The sequence below is a fragment of the Papaver somniferum genome, chromosome 6, assembly GCF_003573695.1.
Source record: "Papaver somniferum cultivar HN1 chromosome 6, ASM357369v1, whole genome shotgun sequence".
NCBI lineage: Eukaryota > Viridiplantae > Streptophyta > Magnoliopsida > Ranunculales > Papaveraceae > Papaver > Papaver somniferum.
In genome coordinates this window covers 155,954,465-155,959,413 of record NC_039363.1, presented here as the reverse complement: position 1 = coordinate 155,959,413, position 4,949 = coordinate 155,954,465, and the positions used below count along the sequence as shown (strand labels likewise).

The 4,949-nt window shown below is 36.7% G+C and overlaps 1 long non-coding RNA gene across 3 annotated transcripts; it reads right to left on the bottom strand.

Annotated features, from left to right (window-relative positions):
* Positions 1 to 706: 706 nt before the first annotated feature.
* LOC113289872 lies at positions 707 to 4,438 on the bottom strand. Of its 3 annotated transcripts, none has more exons than XR_003331188.1 (6): positions 4,170 to 4,438; positions 3,434 to 4,043; positions 2,321 to 2,417; positions 2,100 to 2,151; positions 1,505 to 1,579; positions 707 to 761 (listed from the first exon to the last, which is right to left on the bottom strand). It is a non-coding gene; the product is annotated as an uncharacterized LOC113289872 (long non-coding RNA). The 3 variants fall into 3 exon arrangements; XR_003331190.1 differs by lacking the exon at positions 707 to 761 and having other exon boundaries at positions 1,140 to 1,579; positions 3,434 to 3,616; positions 3,753 to 4,043; XR_003331187.1 differs by lacking the exon at positions 707 to 761 and having other exon boundaries at positions 1,140 to 1,579.
* Between the last annotated feature and the right edge of the window lie 511 nt (positions 4,439 to 4,949).

Here is a 4,949-nt window from a genome sequence, read left to right as displayed (position 1 = left end):
GAGATAAAGAACCAGATGACGTCACCTAATCATGAGTAAAGTGTGAAGATCTATGCGGCGAAACCGTGTGTCAATGATAAATCCCTATGCGACAGTGACGCACATCAGATCCGATATAAGGGGCTTTATTGACGGTCCTCCACTATGTAAACTCCTATATAAGGAGCGGAGCGCCTTTGTAGAAGGGAGAGATCTTTTTAGAGGCCTTAAACAAGATATTTAGGGAAGAGAAAAATTATTTGTTTCCCAAGTTAGAGTTTTCTCATATCTTTGTAATTGTTCTAAGATTTTAATAAAAGTTCTTGCGATTTTTATGAATATTTCTTAGATTGTTTTATAGATTTTACTAAGGATGTAGTTGTGAGATTTATCGCAACTACAAATTATATACCCCTAGTTTTGACACCCAACAAATACACCCTTATACAACAATAAATATACCCCTATCATTTAAAAACCTTATCCATTTACAAATAAATACCTTAACACGCTCACTCACATAATATATTTAATTATTATAAAATACAACAAAAATTTTTTCTCTACCACTTCACCACCACCACCACCACACCACCACCATATATCCACCACCACCACCACACCACCACCACCGCTCAACGACCATCACCTACCAACCGCCACTACCACTCCACCACCGACGCCACCACCACCAGTCCACCGCCGCCGCCACCACCGTTGCCAGTCCACCGCCGCCACCACCACCACCAATCCATCGTCGCCACCACCGATGTTGTCAACAACTGAAGTTGATCCCCAATACAAAAATCAGAAAACACACAAAAAAAAAGATATGGCGTCAACAACCAAAGTTAACATCATAATATGGTGTCAACAACCGAAGTTCATCCCAAGAAATAAAAATCACAAAATAAGAAAAAAATAATATAAAATGTTGTCAACAACCGAAGTTGATCTCTAAAACAAAAATCAGAAAATAAAATAAAAAACTAATATGGTGTCAACAACCAAAGTTGATCCCCAAAACAAAAATCAGAGAATAAGAAAAATAATATGGCGTCAACAACTGAAGATTCAAAAATATGGTGTCAACAAGAGAAGTTGATCCCAAGAAACAAAAATTAGAAAATAAGAAAAAAAATGGTGCCAAACAATCGAAGTTGATTCCAAAACAAGAATCAGAGAATAAAATATAAAAAAATTTAATATGGTATCAACAGCCAAAGTTGATCTCAAAAACAAAATTCAGAAAATAAATTAACATGGTGTCAACAACCAAAGTTGATCCCAAAAATATGGTGTCAACAACCAAAGTTGCCCCCAATATCTCGTGTCACCAAAGTTGACCCCAAAATCTCGTGTCAACAACCAAAGTTGACCCCAAAAATTGATGTCCTAAAATTAGTGAACCTGACGTGAATCGAACACGCATCTTCTGACGTGGAGTCAGTTGTGCTACCATTACACCACATGTTTGTCTAATGTAACTACTTCAATGTCTTCATAAATCAGATGCCATACTGACCTACGGATCTGGTGATCCAATGGAATAACAGTGTGTGAGCCCAATATTTGTATCCCTAGCTCCCGGAGACCATTCCTAATCAAGATTGCAATATGAGCATCAGAAAAATATTCGCAGTAACACTAGGAACTAAATATGCTATAGAGAAACTTGAATAAACTAAAAGAATATGCCACGGCATAGGGACCCTAGAATTTGTCAGCCGCATTACTGAATCAAAATGCAAAAAATTCCGAGAGAACTCTCATAAACGAGCTGGTATAGTAATATATTAATGGTTTTTACACAAACCATGTCCTGCACATGTCAGTTCATTATCCCATCCAAAACCCAATACTCAAACACATTACATCACCTGTAATCCAATGTTGCCAACAACAGCATTAACTAATGCAACCATAGTTCATGACAGTCCAAGTACACGTAGTAGTTCATAATAGTACGCATGAAGTTCTAAACATAAAACTACCATTCATAATAAGAATTTAATGCGGGGTTAGAAACTAGATATAAATTTAAGTCATAGAAGTGGATTCACTGCTGTAAACGCAAGCCAAAAAAGTACTTAGTAAGAGACGAAGCACTAGTAACATACTTATCTATGCCTGCGGTACAAGCAATCCCATCCTTCCTTTGACCCTTGCAAACTCCAAAATCAATAGAAGTACCCAACTTTAAAATCAGACTAGTTCAAAATATACTCAGAGAAAACCGACTCCCCCAAACAAGCAACGATAAAAGTGAAAATCTTTTAGTTACTCCAGAAGCTTAGAAAGACGAGAATAACAAAATGAAACATGAAGAGTGAAAATTTACCAAGAATAGAAACAATTACGTAAGTCACAGACAGAACTGTGATTTGCTCAAGATTACAGCTGGTACACATGCTTCAAAACTAGGATCAAGCTTTTTCCTGGTAAATCCCAAATAACAAGGTTACAGCAGAAACTAATTAATCCCAAACAACAAGGTTACAGCAGAAACTAATTAATCCCAAACAACAAGGTTACAGCAGCAATTGTGGCTCAAAATCATGAAATTGTCCACCAAATTTGTCAAATATAACACCCGAAAAAAAGTAATTATGCAGAACAAATTAAAACCCTTGTAACAATGACATACATTATCAGGCTTTTGGCATGTCAACTGTCGACACGCCAACAACCAGTGTCTGTAACACTTCAGCACGTACTTGCACACAATATAGCAGATGAAGTCTGTGTATCTTGTGTGTACCCGTGCATTGTAGTGTTTGAACAAATATGTAGTTCTACAATGATGCACAAAATTACCATATGACAAGAAGAAGCCATTTAATGAAACAATAGCAAACTGAAAAATGAAACAGAAAGGTACAGACATTTTATATGTGTATAAAAATGCCAGAAAACAAACACTTTTCGATTAGGGTGCTGGAAAGAATAAATTTTCTCACAGTCGAATGCACAGAACATAACCTGCCGTTTGCTAGATTAGGGTGGCTTTTAAAAAAATCAATAAAAAAAATGCATGCCATAATTGTATATGCACACCTCATAAAATGTAACTAGATTATAAAAGGGTTCATGTTGTACAGAATCCAACTACTATATAGTCAACTATTCTTAACTTATGGTATTGTCTCTCTATCATGTCACGAGCAGCTCTTTTTTTTCTTCCTAATGTCACGTGCAGCTCATTACTAAGTAGCACTGTATGTAGACCAAAATCAAAAACTAGTTTTTGACTAGTGACATGTGAATTTTGGACAAATAGTAAGACAGACCGGAAACACCAATTACGACAAATAAAATGACAAGTTCCACTAAGTTTCTCGATTTCAGTTTAAATAATCTGTTTCCCTTCGTGCAATGCCGAGATATCAAAGACGGTCAAGCAACACCTTAAATGGCATCGTGCTTGTTAAAAATCCCGGTGCATCCTGCTTACCTTCGTGCAATGCATTACAATGGTGCATCCTGCTTGTTAAAAATTCCAGCCTCCATTTTCCGCCATCAAGCTCAATATCTGCTTTCTCATCTGAGATAAGCGATCAAAATTCATTAATACACCTGCTTGTTAAAAATTCCAGCCTCCATTTTCCGCCATCAAGCTCAATATCTGCTTTCTCATCTGAGATAAGCGATCAAAATTCATTAATACAGATAGTACTAGTACTAGTTTAAGAAGTGCAATTCAACAATTGGATACACATAACAAATTCAACAGAAATTTGGTACCACCGAGATCAAATTAATTTTCACAATACCCAATCTGAGAAGCTGAATTACAAAAAATAAACTAATCAAAATTTTGCATCCACCAACTTAGATACAAACAATTCGATTCCACCGCCACCACGTCTCGTTCACCAGTACCAAGTGCACCAATTCCACCACCAGCACAGAAGCATCTAATGCTCCAAATCTAATCCTCCTATCACACCAGCATCACCTCCAACTCCTCTGTCACCACTAATGCCAATTGCACCACCAACAGCGCATGCGACTCTAATTCTACTCCACCATTCAACAAGATTAGTACCACTTAACACATGCGACTGCATTACAACAAAAAAAATGGAAATCAAAGTTCAACAATCTCTAAATAATTTGAAATCTAAGCTTAATTTTATGAATTTAGACCAAAATTTATAGATCAGAATCTAAAAAAAATATCGAATTACCAGGAATCAAATCCCAAGATGAGATCTCTCCTGAACCATAATGATGAACTGCCGATGATAATGGTTTTTGCTCGATCTCAGTTGATTCTTCGACTAATTTCCAGTGAGAATGTATTCCTCTCTCGATTAATCCGACGAAAACTCTCTCTTTCAAATGAAATTAGGTTACTACTAAATGTTAGAATTAAAGATGGTGGTGGTGGCGGAGTTGGTGGCTAAGATGAGACAGAAAAGAGAGGAGGTAGAGGTGGTAGTGATGTCTAATAGGACTCGTTTAATTGGGCCCCAAACAATAACCAGGGGCCTGACCAATTTATATCCATACAAAAAATTTTAGGGGGTTCCAAAAAGTGGTGAAAAGTGAAAACACAATTTTACCTTTTCTGCTTGAAAACCTATTAACCCTAAACATAAAGCCCCTAATTTATCTTCACTAAAGAAAATCAGTGAACTCCCCCTTCCCTTTCCCTCTCTCATTCGAGTCTCTCCATCTCCTCTCCTCCATTAACGACACAATAAAAAAAATTCTTCGTCGATTCATCGTCGATAAGAAAAACTTAAATCGACGATTAACTTCTTCTACAAACATGGCTCGAACCAATGAGTATAAAGGAAAGTTTGCTAACCCTAAATTAGTAGAGAAACCCAAATTGAAGATTAATCTCAAAACTAAGATTGTAGTATCAAGCCGAGAAGAATTAGAAGAAGAAATGGCGCCGATTAGAAAGTAAGTGAACTAAAACCCACTTCCGTTTTGATATTTTCTTGTGTTTTGATCGT